The following is an 18,810-nucleotide window of genomic DNA, read 5'->3' as shown; positions in this document are numbered from 1 at the left end:
TGCCGCTGACTGGCCAGCTGATCTTAGGCCAGTTATGTAACCTCTCTCTGCCTCGGTTTCCCCACCTGTTAGGAACCTGTCCAGCACTACTCTGGCACCCAGCAGGAGTCAGCAAAGGGCAGCTACTCCCTGTCCCTTCTCTAGCTCTATAATTGGTGACTGTCACCTTCGTCTTCCCTACAAGGCCTGTCTCCTGGTCCCAGTGTTTCCCTTGGATTTGGATTCATCCTTTTTCTCAGCCCCCACTGGTCGGGGCAGGGGGCGGGTATTTGTCACCCGTTGGCACCTCACAGGTTCCCCCAACTCTCCCGCCCACTGCCCCGGTGAGTCCTGGAAACGGCGGCCACGACAGAGCCCACACCGTGGTTGGCAGTGTCGAAAGCGTTTTCCTCACTGATTCTCCCCCTCATCCTGCACCCTCATCGCCCTGATCCCCTTCAACCGGAAGAGCCCCTAAGAAATGTCACCGGTCCCACCGATGTCGCTGCGGTTGTGGTCCACAGCCTTTCGATCTGAACCGCTCGCGTTCTGAGCTCCTTGCAAACCTCCGGCCACCCAAAGTCAAGCTCAACGTTCCTTCCCACCAGAAACACGCCTCCGTGCCCCACGCCTTGGGGCCCCCCCATTCCGCCCGCTCCCCCCGGCCACCCAGGGCCCAGGTACCTGCGGGAAGAAGTGGCAAAGTTTCCAGATTTCATTTGTAATTCTCTGCAGATGAAATGTCAGAAATATTGGAAAGACAGAGCCGTAAATCTGATCCTAATATAGCACAGAGCTTATTAATGAAGAATAAATCACCCAGGGGACCCTCCCTGGAGTGTTCCGCCGGGGCCCGCGGGAGGGGGCGGATGGCATATTTATGTGCGAGTCGGTCGGGTCTTTACTCTCTCAGATATATGGCCGAGGCAGATTCGTCAGGGCAGTAGCCTTAACATCAGCCAATTATACTTTTTTTTCCAGTGAAATTAATCTATTCTATAGAAATCTCCTAAGCATTTATTGGATTAGGCCCACATCCAAATGTAGAAAATCACACATACACACACCACTGTGGGACTCTGTCAGGCTGGGAATTAAAGCAGGGCTACCCCGTCTCCCCCCTCCCCCCAGGCTGCCCCCAACTAAGACATTCAGGCGCAAGGGGCTGGAGGGGCCAACCTTCACTGCCCAGGTGGGTGAACCGAGGCCCAGAAAGGCGATGCCCTGACAGTCACGGAGAAGGCTGTGATTGGTGTGAGACAGGACGCCCCAGACCCCTTTCCCCGCCCCCCAGAGATGTCCACATCCCAGTCCCCCGATCGCCCTAGTGTGACCCTGTTGCCTTACCCGGCAAAAGAGACTTCCCAGTGTGATGGCCCGAGGGACACCAAGACGGGGAGATTATCCTGGATGGGCCCAACAGAGTCAGAAGGGTCTTTAGGAAGGAAAAGGGGAGGGAGGCCGGAGGGACGTGGGGCCCTGAGCCGGGGACTGTGGAGGCTTCTAGAAGCTGGCAGGGGTTGGGGAGGGGAGCAAGGAGACATACTCTCCCTCAGAGCCTCCAGGAGGAAGGCAGCCCGCTGACCCCTTGACGTGGGGGCCGCTGTCCTTCAAAGTGGAAGATGCTTCTGCAGCTTGGAGACGCTGACCTGCGGTTTGTCACAGCAGCGAGAGGAAAGTGACAGAGTGATGGAAGCTTCGTCACCGCCAACTGCACTGCCCGCGTCTGCAAACTGTGGGAGAGGAGCCCCTACCCCACGTCACCCCACGTCACCCCTGGCGCCCGGGATCTCCTCCTGTCCCGAGGCCACGAGGCCACAGGCCAGCGTCTCCCACCTGCTCTTCTCTCACCGGCGCTGGCAGCAGCAGGGTCCCCGCCCGGTGCCTGGTTCCCTCCTCTGCAGCTTTCCCGCACCTGACCCACCTCGGCCTGGGGAGGGGCAGCCGCTGCCCTGGCCAGGGTTACTGCTACACCCTCCCCTCTCCCATCTGCTCCCCTCAAGGATTTCCTTACCCCTAAGGAGCTGAGGAGACCGTGACCTTGTCCGAGGCATTTCCCCTGCAGCCGCCCCTGTTCTCAGCCGCCATCCCCACCGGCCCTCACCAGGCCTCGGCGGGGGCCTGCTCCGGCCTGGGTGCCTCTCTCCGTCCCTGGTGCCTCCAGACGGACACGCAGCTCAGAAAGCTCCCAGGAGGCAGGGAGCACCTGGGAGGCAGACCCGGCTGGCGCTAGTGGGAGCAGGGAAGGTGGAGAGTTGTGAAAAAGAGGCCACCAGGAACGGCCTGCCTAGCCGGGCTGGTGGCTTATTAAAAGGGCATATTCCTGACACCCCATACCTGCCCCCTGGCCGGGGCCGAGTCCCGAGGGTGGGCCCAGGAACCTGCTGTCGGACCCGTGCCCGGGGTGCGCCGGACTGCACGGAGATCACGGAGCGGGAGGGCTGGGAGGCCAGCTGGGAGTCGTTTAACCTCTCCCAGCTGCAGCGTGTCTCCCATAAAGGGGGGGGGGGGGGGCTGATCCACACGTGACAAATCACGAGGGTTAATGTAAATGCCTAAAGCACAGAGGCAGAGGCTGTGGGCGCTCTGACCGTGTCCCCTGGGGCCTGTCACCTCGGAGCCCGAATATCTAGTTTCTGACTATCCAAGGGCCGGCGAGCCAGTGCCCCCGCCCCACTCAGCAGGCTCGCCACCGACAGGACGGGGTTGGTGTTTTAACACCCTGGCTCCCTCATCCTCTGGGCAGGGCCACTCGGAGGTGTGGCTCCCACACCCCCCCCCTTTGACACCCCCCAGTCCCCAGCAAGTACAAGCCCCAGGCACCCACGCCCCAGGGGTAACACCCTTTGCAAACAGCCTTCCCTGCCCTGCTTCCCCCTCCCCACCAGGAGTTTGGGTGAGCCGCTCTCACATGGACAGCTGGCCCTTGCGTCCTTGTCTCGGGTCAGCTCCCGGGAGACCCCAGGCTAAGGTTAAGCCCCAGCACAGGTTCCCACGGCCAAGAAGCCAAGAAGCGGGTCCTCTTTGGCTGTCAGTGCGGCACCTGAGTCAGCCCAGCCCTGGCGACGTCACCGCAGGTCCCTGGGCAGTGCCGCGGCCTGGAGGGGGGCGGGCGGTCCCTGCCGTCCAGGGACCAGTGAGGAGGAGGACGGGTCCCACCTGCCCGGAAGAGGGCCGTGGAGGCCCCAGGGAAGACACCTCACCCTCTCCCTCCCTGGAACCCCCATATCCACAAGCTGGGAGCAGGGACTATATTCCCAGCTCCAAGTACTCATCTCCCTGGGCCCCAGGTCCCCCAAATCTCGAGTCACCCCTACCCACCACCATCTCCAACCCTATCCCCGTGAACTGGTTCTCCAATGCTCCCTGGAGACACCTCCCAGCTACATCTGGAAGCTACCAAGCCAAATCCCCCACCGCCCCCAGCCCCTGCCACATGAGTTCTAGCCCCCAGGGACACTGAAGTCACCTCCCAGAGAAATCCCTATGATTTCATCTTCCACTTAATCTTTATTTCTCCTCGCACTTTTCAGAACTTCACATAATTTCTCATTTGTAGCAACTAGGAAGCCATAAATCGCCCCTTTATGTCTGAGGAAAATCAATTGTTATTTGACACTTTACCTTAATATTCCTGACTTCCTTCAACTGTAATAAAGCTTCCATCTGCCTTTTATTTTACAGGCAATTAGTAAGTCACCTTTTAAAAAATTTTCCACATTTTCTATCAAACGAACGCCAGGATCGAAAGGGGAGAGCTGTTTTATGGGATTGAACTCACCCAGTGGAAGGGGCTTATCTGTAGCCTCCGCCGTACCAACGCTCATTACTGGGTTTTATTGATTCGGGGGCTTTTTAACCCTTAGCAATAATACAGGTGTCCCCAGCCGGCGGCGGCACTCGGGAGGGGGCGGGGACGCGGGGAGGGGCAGGGAGAAGCTGGGGGCGGGGGGGGGGGGGGGGGGGGGGGGCCTCCGGGCTGGGGAGGCAGAGAAAGGGGTTCTAACCCTTTGAAATGTGATCGCTCCCGGCCCAGCCACACTCTTGGGGCTAAATCAGAGCCCAGACGCCCTCTTTTTTCCTCCTTCGGGTTTTCCCCCTCAAATTACCCAGGGGAATGTGACACGGATGCCCTCCCCCGCTCCCCCGGGATCAAAAGAAAGAGGACTGTTTGTGGGGGTCCGAGGAGCTGGCTGTGGCTCCTGGCTCTGCCCCTTGGGGCCCTGGGACATCGGCAGGGGAGGTGAGGGTACCTCCGAGGCTTGGTTTCCCAGCTGCAAAGCGGAGAGAAGAATCTCCCTCCATCCCCCTCACAGGGCTGCTGGGGTCTGCCCACTGGACCCCATTTGTAAAGAATGCTTGGAAGACCATCTTTTTAAAAAAGATTTTATTTTACTTGTTTTTAGAGAGGGGGGAAGGCAAGGAGAAAGAGAGGGAGAGGAACATCGACATGTGAGAGGAACATCGGTTGGCTGCCTCTCGCACGTCCGGGGGGAGACGTGGCTGCAGCCCAGGCACGAGTCGTGTCCTGAGCAGGAATCGAACCAGAGACCTTCAGCCTTGCGGGACGACACCCAGCCAACCGAGCCACGCTGGCCAGGGCTGAAAGACCGTGTTAAGAAACTACTTGGTGAACTTACAAAACTATGGTTATGAGGAGGAGTCTCAGTCCACAAACTCCAGGATGACATCGCCCTGGTTTTTCTAGAACGCACCCTAACCTGTCCTGACCTCCATGCCACAGGACCACCGGCACTTTGTCCCCAGCGCTTCCCCGGTAGCCTCCCCCACCTCCCCCACCATGCCCCTTCCTGCAGGCCACCGTCTGACCCCAAAGCCTGGGGGACCTTTCTCAGTCCAGACAGGAGGGCTGGACGCTTTAGAGCTGTCGGCAAGAGATGAGCGTCCAGGAACGGAGCACAGAGTCCAAGGTGAACACAAGATAAGGCAGCAAAAGCTTGCCCACGGACCTTCGGTGAAGCAAATGCAGGGAACATTCTTGGTAGAAAACCATTTCTTGGTAGGAAATGTTCTGGGTGGCAGGCGTACGGTGCCTACAATTCTTTCCACGTTGCTATAAGCTGAAGTCTTCCATTAAAACATTGGAGGGGGGCAAAGATTCAGTCCGGGGCAAATTTCCTGGGCGGAGGGCCAGCCCGTGGTGGGAGAAGGGAGCTGGCGTGAGCAGGCGAGGAGGAAGGCAGGGGGCCTTCTGCCTCCGGAGGAATCCGATAATGGGAACTTCTGCATTGTTTGTGGGCCCAGCGCAAAATGAAAACGCGGGTCCTTCTTCGTACGTTGTCAAGAATATCAAGACGGCAACAGCAGGCAGCGGCCTATTCAACTAAGCGCGGGGGCCTTCCAAGGTGGGGCCCTGTGTCCCTGCACAGGTCGCCCACCCACGAGGCCAGCCCTCTCTGGGTGAGAGGTCTGTTTTGACCAGTCCCTTCCCACCCACCTCTCCACGTCTGATCTAAACAAAACCAAACACCTCTGACTCTCGCACCCGATGCAAGTGAACAATAAGGTGGGTGGGTCAGGACTGACGAGCTAGTGAATGCTCGGGCAGCCCTCACCTTGCGCTAGCTACCGATTCAGCACCAGATGCTGTGTTAACTCATTTAATGCTCCTGACAGTCCTTGGAGGTAAGACTGTTATCATTCCCACTTCACAGATGAGGAAACTGAGGCAAAGACAGGGCAAGTCTCGCCCAAGTTCTCAGAGCTGGTGAGTGGTAGAGACGGGCGCTGGTCCCGGGCAGCCTGGATCTGGGGCCGTGCCTCTGACCACTGCGTTCTGCTGCCGCTCTGAAAAGAAAGCCGGGAAGAGCCGACACTGACAGCCCCGCCCCCCTCCCGGCTGGAAACACTTGAGCTTCTCCGCAGAGGACAATCTTCTCAGCGTTTCTAGCTCAGAGCGTCTCAGCTACTATGTCAACACACACCGCCTTGAAGTATGTCGTAGTGATCACAGTCCTAGTTTTAAAGTAGCAAGGCCTCTGAATGATGGGACTTTTTAAAAAAAATTAGGGCCGATTTAAGGAGTGTCCCTCCCACTCATTTGCCTCTAGACTGGCTTTCCCGACGGCAGGAGAAAGCGCTGCAGGAGCGGCCAGCGCCAGAGCTGTGCAGGGTCCTGACGCAGATTCTCAGGGCAGTGGGACACCGACGAACATCTTCAGAAGGCGTGGCAGGGCCGGAGAAGCAAGAACTGCAGCTCTAACTTTATATGGGAGTGGGTGAGACCTGATTTTTTTTAAAAGCCACGCTGTTTCCTGGGCTCCTTCTCCCAATACAGCTGCCTCCAAGGACACCACTGACACCTGGTGGCCAAGAGTAGAATTGCAGGCCTAGTATCTGCAACGGACCAGGCAGGGTCTTCCTATCTGCAGGCCTGGGTGAAGAGCTATATCCCCGACTCCAATAATCCCACCTCCCCTAATTCCAAATCTGTCAGTCTGAGATTGCCCCCTACCACGACCTTCTTTAACCCCCATCTCCCTTGCCTGCTTCCTCAAACCCAAAGCAATCACAGTTGTTTCCACCCTTCAGAGACACCTTGCCTCTCAGTCTTGAAGCCACCACGCCAAAGGGACCTACGTGCGGTCACAGCAGGAAACAGAAGACCAGCCATGTGTGGGTGCGTGAGGAAGCCCCCCTGGGGAGGAGGCCCTTGAGGACGGGCAGGCATTAGCCATGGAGACAACAGGGGTCACAAGGGTCAGACACCGGAGGAAGAGCGGACAGAACCGGCTCTGCAAGAAGAGGACACAAGGCATATTTGCACCAGGTTGTGCTCTGTGCTTACTATTCTGTTTTATCCTCACAAACAACCTGGCCAGGGAGCTATTGTTGCTCACAGTCTAAGGTACAGACGTCATGATTCAGGAAGGTCAATGTATCTGCCCCAAACGGTCAGACACGACCCAGGTGGGGGTGAACTGGGTCGCCCAGGAAACTCAGTGAAGGTCCAGGGTGGCTTTCGGGCCCCTCATCGTCCGTGGCGCGGAGGTCTGCCCCATCCTCAGAGGCTCTGCCAGGGCGGATGAGGGCCTCCCCAGGGCAGCTGGCACCAGCCGGACTGTCTTTCCACAGGGGACGGCAGACACAGAGATTTACGATGGCCGTGGCCTTCATGACTTAATGGTCAGGAGTGGCGCCATTTCATCTCATCATGCAGTTTTGTCTAGAAATAGCTGCAGACCTGCACTCCAGGGTGGCTCCTGGTCGTGAGCGGGTGACCCGTGACTCCCCTAAATCATATTAATACACAAGCCAGCGGTCCCGTGCTGCCTTCCTTCCCTCTGCAGCGTCTCCCGCCATCCGCCAGTCTCTTCCTTCCATACGCAGAGGCGGGGCCGGAAGGCTGCTGGGGTGCGGCCCCATCTGCCCACCCAGACAGCCAGGTAAACTGTCAAGGAGCAGCAGGTTGGCTTGGCCTCGCCCCCACCCTCCAAGAATTACCATAAACACCTGCCCTCCCTCTCTTCCCTTCCGTCCATGTCTTCTTCCTTCTCCCCCTCCCCACGCTCGCAGCCTCATCTAGCTGTCTCCCCACATGTTTCAGGGCCTCCCTGGTTTGGGACTGCCTTGCTGAGCAGTTCCGATGAAGACATGACCCCTTCCTCCCAGGGGACTCGGTCCCTGAACAGGACCCTCCAGGAGACCTGTATGCAAGGGGGCTCCCTGTGCTCCCCTCAGCCCTCCTCTCAAGTACAAGTGCGGGAACCCCCTCCACACCTGCCTCCATGTCCAGGGGCTTGCTGTGGGGTCCTAGGGGTCCAGAGAATGGATGGAGACAGAACAAATGTCCCATCCTGGGTGCAGGCTGGGTGCTCCAATGACAGGGTCTTGGGCACAGGCTGTGGGACAGGCTCAGCCCCGTGGCCACTGGCTGGTGACAGCGCTGGCCGTATCCTCACTGGTTCTTCCCACCATCCTCCTCTTCCTGACTCTCAGAGGGACTTTGTGAGGCCCCAGATCTGTCCTTAAACCCAGCACTGCCTTTGCTCCTCCTCCCCGAGTTCTGTCCTGGGACCCCACCCTACACCTCTGGGCCCTCCACACAAAAAAAAGCTCCTTCACTTTTCTTTAACAACAGAGCTTGACGGCCTGGTAAAAGCCAAATCCAAATGATTAGCGACAGACAGCTGCCCTTCCCTAACCGCTGGGAGGCTGGTCTGCAAGCCCTCCCCAGGAGGGGAGAGGCAGTTGTACCTGCCCTGCTGGAGCTACGCTCCCCGCACCCACCGCAGCCTTGACCCCCAGAGTCAGCAGGAGACAGCAGAAAGAAAAGGAAAGCAGGCCCGCGTCCATGCTAAAACAGAGGATGGCTCCTGACAGCCCCCAGAGGGCCCACCACCTCGGAAGTATTATTAACGCACTAGCCACCTTGAATCAACGCTGGTTGTCATTTTACCTTTGTGAGGAGCCTTCTCAGACCCCGTCTCTTTCATAGCCAATATGCAAGGTCGGCATTAAAAATAACAGCTGCCATTAAAAAAACACCTGCCCCGTGCTGGGTGCTTTCCATATGGTCTCCGGTGTAATCCTCACACCGACCCTGAGAGGTAAGCACCATTATCCCTACTTCACAGGTAGGGCTCTGAGAGGTCACCTTGCCCAAGGTCATGCAGCTAAAACTTACCAAGAAGGAGGGGCTAGAGTTCAGGTGGGTCGCCGCTCTGGTAGGATGGGTAGGTGCTCCCGGCTGATTTCTGGGGTGTTTGCGCAGAGGCGCAAAGGGGCTGTAGTGCTGGACTCTGCCAGCAGAGGGCGCACCGAGGCCGTGGAGCCTGGCACTTCGCGGATTCGCCCGAAAGGAGGTCTTGTCTGCAGCGTCTGTAGCCCAGACCATCCCAGCCGCGGCTCCTTTCTCCGAGGCTGCCCTGCTGCCACAGCCTGTGGGCAGATGGGGGCCAAACCGCCAGGCCGCTGAAGTAACCAGAGGTGCTTTTCCCGACCTGCGTGTCCGGTTCTGGTCCCAGCCGGTCACGGAACGGCTCCATTTCTCAGTGCCTCCGTTTCCCCCTCGGCCAACCTGCAGGGTTGGTTTGCGCAGACTCCTGGATCCCTGGAGGCAGTGGTGGGTGGGAGGAAGAGAGGCGTTGTCTCTGACACCAGGGAATCCAGCGGAAGGGGCGCTTCCGCCCGCTAGAAAGCCGCCCAAAGCAACCGAGGTGCTCAGGGTTGACCACCCTGCAGACACTGGTCATCTCTGGGATCCACGACTAAGAAACGTCCCTGATGTCAAGGTGAGAGAAGTAATTGAATGCGAGTGCACGCAGCTGCTTTAATAAGTAAGAACGGCAAATCTCAGAGCCGGTGAAGTTGGAGGTTGGGGGTGGTCAGCAGAGGTGGGGGTCCCTTCCAGCTCTCCCAGTCCCTCCTGTCTTTCACGCCCACTTTCTTCTCTTTTCCCTAGGGAAAAATTGCCCCCATTGGCAGTGGGGAGGGCTGCTCTGTGCCCTCCCCACTGCCAATGCCATCAAACCCGATGACTGGAAGCAGGGCTCTGCTCTGAGAGGGACAAAACGGAGCCGCAGGGTGAGGCCCCAGAGGCCCGGCCTCCTCTGGGGAAGGATCGGGGTGCCTGGGATGCAGCAGCAAGGGCCCTCGTGTCGGGGACTTTCACTAGCCTCCCCCAGCCAAGGAGGGGTTCCAGGTGCAAACTTTCCTCCAGTGTAGGGACAGACGGCTCAGGCGGGGAAGAGACCCACCACATGGGCAGTGGTGGGCAGCTGGAGGGACTTCGTCTTGGCCTGGGACCCAGGAATGGTCGCCGCAGTGACCTTCTTTGGCAGAGGAAAGATTCAAATCCCCTGTCACCCCAGATGCGTTCTGGAGGGTGGCTGCCCCGGGCTCACAGCCTCCCTGGGAGCTACCGGGGAACCTTGCTCCCCACAGGGCGGCTCTGACCTTTCCCTTTGACCCTTCACTGCAGCCTGACCCCTCTGAGGTGGGACTGAGGCACAAGGGGTGGGGGCCCCCGCCAGAGGAGCAAAGGTGTTTAAACAAGAGAAGTGAGGGCTGCAGAGAAGGTTAACAGCCCCTACAGGGCTTGACCCTGGTCACACAGCCAGTGAGGGGCGGAGCCAGGCCTTGAACCTTCTTCTCCGAGTCCCCAGTCAAGAAAGAGAGGAGAAAAGAGAAGGAGACCATGAAAAAAGTGTCAGAGGCCAGAGGGGCACCCGCTGGGGGCGACCCTGCCCCGGAAACCTGATCAGTGACAATTCTCAGGGCAGGCTGGACTGCTCTGTCCAGATACGGGTGCTCCCTGAGTCCCTCTCAGAGCACAGCTCCCCTCAGACCTAGAAGGTCTGTGGCTGCCTCTGCAAGGAACTCAAGGAGCCTCCGCTAAGGGGCATCCCAGTGGCAAACCCTAGAGACCCATTGAACCCAGAGCTGCTGAGGGGTGCGGAGGACTGTTTACAGGACACGGCCGCTCCAGGCTCCTGCAGAGTCCAGTCCTTCTGCCTCCTGCTGCCTCCCCCCGACCCCCAGCAGGCAGCAGCCCCCCCCCTCCCCGGGGGGAACTGCTCTCTCAGATTCCCAAATGGCCTCCTCCCGCTTCCCCCTTCAGTGCCCCGGTGCAAACATTGCCCTCCCACAACTTCAGCACCTTCTGGTGCCCTCTGGACTCCTCAGCGGGCATTCCCTATTCTGCATTCTGGCTCTCAGGACCCTCCCAGCAGTACCCCCCTTGCTTTCCACCGCACCTGCCCTCCGGACAGCCTGCTTTGTTCCTTTCCCCTTCGTGCTTGGTTCTTTCCTGTCCCCCCGACACACATGCCCACCCCCTCACACACTTTCCCCCCTCCTCTGGGCCTCCTGAATCCTTCCCAGCCCCTCCTTCCCTGGGCCTCCCCAGGCCAGCCCTACCCGGCCCGGAGACCTCTCCACTCTGATCAGCAGTCCACAGCACCCGTCCCCACCCCCTTGGCCTGGTCACCCTCTGCCTGGAGAGCCTGCTGGGCCACCCCAGGGAGCCCCTGCAGGAGGTCCCCAGCCAGGGGCCTCTTCTCTGATCTCCTAGGCAGGTGCTCAGTGCCTGATTGTAGATTGATGAGAGACTCTTGCATTTATAATTCTTTCTCCGGGAGGTCAGCTCCCGAGGTACAGGGAGGAGACTGGTTTTGAGAGGTTTCCTTTTGTGCCTTTTGGAGGCACAAGCTTACTTGGAAACGTTTGTTGCAGGAGAGTCAGGCCTGGCTGCTCGTCATGGAGCATGGACCTCGGCCCTGGTCTGCTAGGCGACCAGCCTTCCACACCCCCCCACCCCTCGCTGCCCTCAGCCAGTCGCAGCAGGGGGCTGGAATCTCTACCTGGAGCTACCAGGTTTTCCACCTTCCCCTCTATGGACTGCAAAGTCTTTCTGGGCAGACACCGTGACCCATTCATCCCACTGTCCCCACACGTGTACACCCCAGCGTCACTGGTGGTGTTGTCACCAGGCTGCCCAAGGCTCACCCAAGTTCATCCGGTTGGTAAGTCACTCAGCTGGGGAACGGTGCCTCGCTCAATAATCACTCATTAAATGAAGGATCAGGGCACTTTCTGTTCTTCCTGAAAGGGGGCATGTTTATTCTCAGGGTGACGCTTCTCACGCCCTGCCATCCTTTGCCCAGACTGTCCCCACTTCCGATGGCCCGCCCCCCTGTCCTGCAGGCAGCCATGCCAGGCTCACACGGTCAAGTCCCCGAAGACGAGTGCTGTGACCACTCCAGCCCCGAATGACCTTCCGGGCTGCAAATGCCCGTGGAGGCCGCACCGTTCCGCACTCACACCTTCTGCTGTCTTCTATGCCTTGCTGTTGTTCTATGGGAGTGTGTCTCCTCCCTGGAACTGGGCTGTGTGAGAAACACAGGGAGGCACCAGGGTTTGTCGCTGCCGAGTCTAACACGTGGCCAAGTGCTCAGGGTGGTGCCGAGACCACGGTGTGCTCTCCGTGGAGGACACCGAGGGCTGCCTTCACGCCCGTGTCGGAACAAGATGGGGTAACAGCACACACAGTCGCCTGCCCTGGGCTCCCCTCCTCCCACCCAGCTGCACTGTTGACCTCTCTCCACCCACGTCCTTCACCCCGTTCCAGCCTCCTCGCCATTCCTTGAGCTCTCCGAGCGCTTCTCCGCATCGGTGCACTTGCCCACGCTGCCGTGCTCTTGGCTGCTGTGCGCTGTTCTCCTGAATTTCCGCACGCTCCCTCCCTCCCTCCCTCCCTCCCTCCCATCAGGCCTCTGCTCCTCCACCGCACTGGAGCGGCCACCCCTGCCCACGCTGCTTTAGACAACACAAGCCCCACCCACACCACCTCCCTCCCACTTGCTCCGAGTGTGTTTCGTCCTGGCACTGAGCACGGGCACAGGTCCCTGCTTTCGTGTGTGTGTGTGTGTGTGTGTGTGTGTCTTGCTCTTCCGCCCTCCCTAGAAGCTCAGCTCCACGAGGGCAGAAACTTGGTCTGTTTCGCTCACTCCAGTACTTCGGGCAGTAGGGACTCAATAAACATTTGTTGGCTATTGTTAACAGCAGAGGGTGGAGACCGCCCGCAGTCCACTGACTTTCCCATTATCTTCCATTTAAAATATGGAAAACGGAAGCTGAGGCAGATGTCAGCCTGGGGCTGTGTTGGGGGAAAGGGGTTCATAACCTGGACAGAGCTCTCTTTCCGCCCTCCGTGTCTGCATGCAGCTGTGAGGCCACAGAGGTTAGGCCGCAGGGGTTTGGCACCCCACCCCTCCTCCACCCTGCTAGAGTCAAGGTCTCATCCACACATTCCAGAAGAGCAGAAGCTTAGGCCTGGGCTTATGGCTGAATGTGCTGCAGTTCTGGTGATAACCACCAGATGGCGACCCCGGGCCCGTTGTCCTGTTCCTCCGAATGCTGAACTGTTACCGTGTTCAACTCTCGCACCAGTTTTTCTTATTCTTCCTCTCCCTGCAGGTGAAAGCTCCTCCACAGACTATCAGGCAGGACCCTTTGACCAGCATGTGAGATGCTTTGAAGGTCCCAGACCTGGGGCATTAACTATTCGGATGCCCAAAGTGGGAGTGGCGATGTGGGTAAAGCCAACAGAATGAATGCTGCTGCATTTTGAAAACGTAACTCCCCACATTCAGCTCTCAAAACTAACCCAAGGCTGAAGGCATGCATCCGTGTGTGCACGTGTGTGTGTGTGTGTGTGTGCATGCGTGTGAGAGCAAGAAGGAGACCAGAGAGCCGGGACGCCAGGGTTTCAGAGCTCACCCCTGGACCCCGCTGTCTGTGAGTTCGGGCTGATAAAACTCGAGACACCTGGTGAGGGGGGGCATTCGCACATGCAGAGGGAGTGGGGTGTGGGGACGCGTCTGCCCTGATGTGCCTCCTGGCGTGTCTAGCTCAGTGTGCGCGTGGCTGGGAGTGTCTGTGCCATGTCTGCGTGTGCCACCCCCATTTCGGTCCTTCTGCCCAGATGACAGGGGCTCTGCCGTGACGGCAAGGACGTACACACAGCAGCGCCTGTCACAAACACACATGTGGAGCTGGTGTGCCGAGCTTCTCCTTGGTTTTGTACATACCGTGTGGCCCGCATGCGTGGGCTCTGTGTAGGGACGAGGCGTGCACACGTGGACACACGCTTGTGTGTGCCGCCCTCGTGGTCTCCCTCTCCGGGGGCTCCGATGAGGCCGGCTCGCTCTCTGCTTCGGACTTGACTGCTCCGTGACACAGAGTCCTCCCCAGCTGCTGCTGCCCTCGGAGTGCCCGCTGCACCTGCCTCTCTCCATGGCCAGGCGTGCCTTAGGGGACTTTATTTATTTCTTCAATTAAAAGAAGAAAGGCCTCGGGAGCCTGAACCCTCAAAATTACCGTGTAGTAAAATGCTCCGACATTCAAGAAACCACAGACCGTCTCAGCTATCCGGGCCCGGGTTCCTGCCCGCCCTGAGCTAAGGGGTCCGCACTCCTGTCCCCTGAGGCTGGGGAGATCTGTGGCCAGAGAGACCCTGTGCATCTCTGTTTGCATGTGCGACCCTGTGTTAAGCTTTTGCTCCCCACAGGACTTTCCTGCCTTGGTAGGGTATTCAGGAAAAGTCTAGAAAGCAGAAACCCCAGATCCAGCACCCCTACCCCACCCCCCGCTGTGTGACCTTCGACAAGGGCCCTAACCTCTCTGGGCCTCGGACTCCTCCCTGGCAAAGTGAAGCGAGTGCACACACTTCATGGCCTGAGATGCCTTCCTGTGCTGACCCCGTGTGATCCTCAGCCCTTTGTTCAGTAGCACCTCCTACGGTGAGCACCCAAGGAGTCGGCATCATCCCAGGCTGACAGGAGAAGGCGAAGGCTGGCAGCCCTGCCCTGAAACAGGCCGAGGTGGAGAGAGCCGGTCAGAATGTGGGCTGGGCAGGCTCCCCGCCCTGCGCTGCGATCAGAACACCCCAAACAGCCGGGAGGGCATTGATGAGGGCTTGCCTCACAGCTCCACACAGTAATTACTGGTGTTCGTAATGACACCCCGAAGCGTTACATTCCCCTGACATGCCTTCGGAATCATCAAAGAAAGATTAAACCGTGCCTCCTATAATTGCTCTTTGAAATACCTTCTATTTTATTCCCTTGCTTGGAAAATTGATAACCTATGGATTTTCAATTAACTTTCAGTTACGGAGAATATTCCGTTTGCCCGAGTATCCCATCCATCCATTTTCTGGTCCCTTTTAGGAGTTTACAATCCATCTCAGGCTGTCTCCACCCCCACCCCACCCCGACCCCCAAGGATGACAGAGTTTGGAGGTGGAAAAAAGAACCCCCATCTGTCCTGGGGGGACCAGGCCCCAGCCCTTCCTAAGGCTGTTGCTCTTCAAGTCACCTAGCTCCTCCCAGCCTCGGGGTCCCCTCACCTATGGGAAATGGGTTAACGCCAGCCCCACTCCCTCGGGGCCATTGCCAGAAGCGAGTCAGTCATGGGGGTGTTTGCAAATGTCACGTCTGTGCAAATGAGACCTGCTCGGGGAACACCTGCAGAACCGTCTGGTGAGACCCCCGGGCTCAGCCAACAAAACCGCCAGCCTGGGCAAGGAGCATAGGGCTGGCGTCCTGGACCCATGGTTTTCCCAGTAGCAGCCTGTGCAGCCTCGGGCAAGCCACTAGGCCTCTCTGGGCCCGAGCTTTGTCATCGGTAAAGTGGGAGCAGGCAGCCTTGGAGGGGAGCAGAGGCTGCAAGTGGCCGGTTCGAGAACCAGATTGTGCCTGTCGGCATCTTTTCATTGAGCAACAGTGTTTTGAATTCATTGCCGACGTTTAAAAATGGAGACATCCCCTATAAAAATCTAGAATCATGGCTCTTTTAAACATCTAGAAAGATCTGGTGAAACTACGCCCATGTTCTTGCAAGGCAAAACTGGCCCACACCACGGAGCCTCGGGTGGAGCCCCCTCTCTCTTCCATCGAACTCCGGCGTCTCCCTCCCGGCCGGCCTCCCTAGCTGGTGTGTCCGGGCCTGGCCCCAGGTGGGGTCCTGACCCCTGCCTGCGTGATCTCTAAGGCTTCAGGCTCCCTCGGGGGTGCTGGCCTTTGTCCTGGAGGAGAGAGAGCAGCCTAGGACCTGCCCACCCTTTCTACCTGGACCCCCGCTGGGGAAGGGCACATTCCTTTAGCAACTTCCAAGCTAATGCAGAGCAAAGTGCTATGGAGGAGACCCCCCTACCCCCCACCACCACTGCAGCCCGCCTCGCAGCCAGAGCCAGTAACTCCCAGCTGTGGTTACCCTCGCACTGATTTCTGTTTTACAAAATACTGCTGGGTAAACAGTGAGGGAAACCCGAGCTGTTCCCACACCACATAAATCCCCAGTTTGCTGTCCTATCTGCTCAGCTGGTCCCCCCCCCCCCCCCCCCCCAGTAATGGCACTGCTGCCTCGCAAGCAAAGGCGGCAACAATGCGCCCCGGGAAGTGGGCGGCTGGGAGTCTCCCAAGCCAGCTCCCTGCCCCGCACCGGGGGCCTCCCTCCTCCCCTCTTTAGGCACTTCCTGCCCAGGGGCTCTCACCTTTGTCCTCCCTCTCTCCACCTGGACACCCTTCCTCCCTCCCCCCTCCTTTCTTCTGCTTTGTCTGGCTCACAGGCCTCCACGGGAGACCTTTCTGGGGCTCCTCCTGCAAACCTGTCCGACTACACACCTCCCCCTGGAAGGCCTCCTTTGGAGATGCCTTCCAGAGTCTTCTGTCAAAGTGCACATACCCTGGCCCGGAAGATAAGACCCAACTGAGCCTTCTTGCATCTTGAAGACGACTTTTGCCTCAGATGAGGGTTCCCAGATTTGGGGAGGGGAGAGGAGGAGGAGGAAGGACACTCAATTAAATTTAGATTTCTGATCAACAACACACGACATATCAGCGTGTGTTCCTAATATTGCATGGAGCGTACCTCACCTGGACTTCCTGTGCTTTACCTGGCTGCCCCGACTCCACCAGGTGCATGCAGAAGCCCTGGAAAGCAAATGTTTACTGAGCCCCTTCTGGGTGTCTGCACCTCGTCCGCACAGCAAGCTCCTGCCTTTCCGATGAGGAAACCGAGGTCACGTGACTTCCAAAAGCCGAGGCTCCGATGCAGGCCCCTCTGTGCATCGTGCTGTTAAGGCACCTGCCCACAGTCTTGGCAGCGGGCACGCGACGGCCAGCCCCAAGGTTTAAGATGCACGTGTGCGAGAGAAGAGGTTCCTCCGAGGGAGCTGTCCCTGTTCCATCAGCACTTTTGGGGACAGGGTAGAGAGAGACCCCATCGCTGGTTCCCTGGGGTGGAATGTCCGGCCCCACCTCGCACGCCCCGAGGGGGCTTCCGTGGCAGTCACGGGACCATATTCTGTGGTTTCCCCACCTCGGTCCTGTTCATCTTGTAGTGTGAGCCTCACGCAGTCCCCGAGGGCAGCAGCGACCCTGTGTCTTCAGAGCCTTCTGAGGGGCAGAGGACACACACACTCCACACGGAGGCCAGGCCCGGCAGTGCAGACCCCAGCCCCAGAAGACCCCCTCCGTATTCAGAGCGGGCCAGCCTCCTGCCCCTCCCCTGAGGTCTTGCTCGGGAAAGGTGTCTCGTCTGGCTCATGCGTCAGCCTTCTGAGCGAATGCTAATCGTTTCGTCTTGTCCCTCTTGGGGGGCACACAGACATTCCACAGGGCCTTCCGGAGTCGACCTTAGGATGCAAACCTCAGGCGTGTTCAGCCTCACCCGGCTCGTGTCACCAAAAACTGTACGCCAGGCTCGCCTCGCTCACTTCTCTCAGCAACTGAATGGGGGGAGAAGAAAAAGTGCATTCCCAATGTATAGATGAGAACACTGAGGCTCAAGCGATAAAGCGAGTTGCTGAAAGCCATGAAGCTCATTATAATGGCAGAGCTGGGGGTTGAACCCGTGCTCTCCTGGTTCCCGAGGCCGTGACCTTGACCTTCTGTTATATGGCCATAGGAGAAGGTGTTTGGGGACTAAGATGGGCCATCTTCATCCTCCACTGGGACGTGCCGTGCCCTGGGGGCCCGCAGAGCATTGCGCCACCCTCTGCAGCCAGCCAAGTCTTTGCACGGACATCCCGCAGAGCAGCCACCTGCCGGCGAGGAAACCGAGGCGCAGGATTTGCCTGAGACCACGCACAGTCCTGTCTCCTACCTGAATCTTCTACCTGCAGCCCCAGGTCCCACCTCCGACACCCCGCAGCAGCCCCAGGCACAGGCGGGTGGGGTGCACGGCACCCTGAATCCGCCGCCAGGGGGCTGGCCATGCCCAATGGGGGAAATTCCAAGTTCTCTGGGACGGTTCCTGGTCAACTGCCCACTCCAGGGCCCCTCCTCCCAACACATGCTTTTCCTCTTCCTCCCCTGGCCACCCCCCACAACAACCAGAAACAGGGTCCCCTCCCTTCCCGAAGGCCCCGCTCCCCTTGGCCTCCTGGCCCCGGGCCTTGTTTCCACAAAGAGCCACTTCCATCCGTCTCTGCCTCTCAGGCCCGCGGGGGCCTTGACAGGGACAGGCTGACTTTGAGGAGGTTAAAGGTGCCGGTGCCCGGCCTTCATCTAGCAAACGGGCTGCCAGGAGGGGAGGGCCCCTTGTTGTTTTTTCCTGGCCTCAGGAGAGGGGCCTGTCAGGAAGACGTAGAGGCCAGCGGGCCCCCCTGGCCGTGCCCCGCAGGGTGGCTGACAGACGCTAGCAGCTGCTTGGGGTGGGGAGGGGGGTGCCCGGGCCCCTCCCCACGGCCCCTCCTGACCTCTCCGCCCACCCCGCCGTGACCCCGGGCCTACCCCTTGCAGGGGCAAAGGGCCAGGCCGCTGGGCCTCCCTGGGCCCGATGAGGAGGCCAGCTCGGGAATCCGGTTACAGCCTGCCGGGCCGGGCCAGGAGGGTTTTCCTAGGACCTTCTAGCCTCGCATGGATTCTTTCTGGAGCCCCACAGCCCGGAGCCCCGGGGGCCGTACCAGGCTGTCTCTGTAGAATTCCCGCAGTGCCCCCCAGCCCCACAGTCTCCCCTCAGACGGTCAAGTTAAGGAGAGTGAGACAGGCTAGGAAGGGAGCCCCATTTATCTGTTACTCACTCGGCCATTCACATAAACGATTGGTTTAAACTTCTCAAGTGTCTGTGGGGTAGGCATTCTGATGCAGCAGGGCCAGGCTGCCCCGGTTTGAATCCCGGGGCCTCTACTTCCCAGCTGTGTGGCCCCGTGCTGGTTACACAGTCTCTCTGTGCTTCAGAGTCCTCCTCTGAAGAACAGAGACAATGTGTAAAGCACGGGGCTCAGCAGGCTGTGGTGGGGATCCGGGGGGGAGCGCTGGGAGGTGTGAAGACCCGTGGATGGATGTCAGCCGTCGTGAGTGG

The sequence above is a fragment of the Phyllostomus discolor genome, chromosome 8 (assembly GCF_004126475.2).
Source record: "Phyllostomus discolor isolate MPI-MPIP mPhyDis1 chromosome 8, mPhyDis1.pri.v3, whole genome shotgun sequence".
NCBI lineage: Eukaryota > Metazoa > Chordata > Mammalia > Chiroptera > Phyllostomidae > Phyllostomus > Phyllostomus discolor.
Note: the sequence above shows the minus strand (reverse complement) of the source record.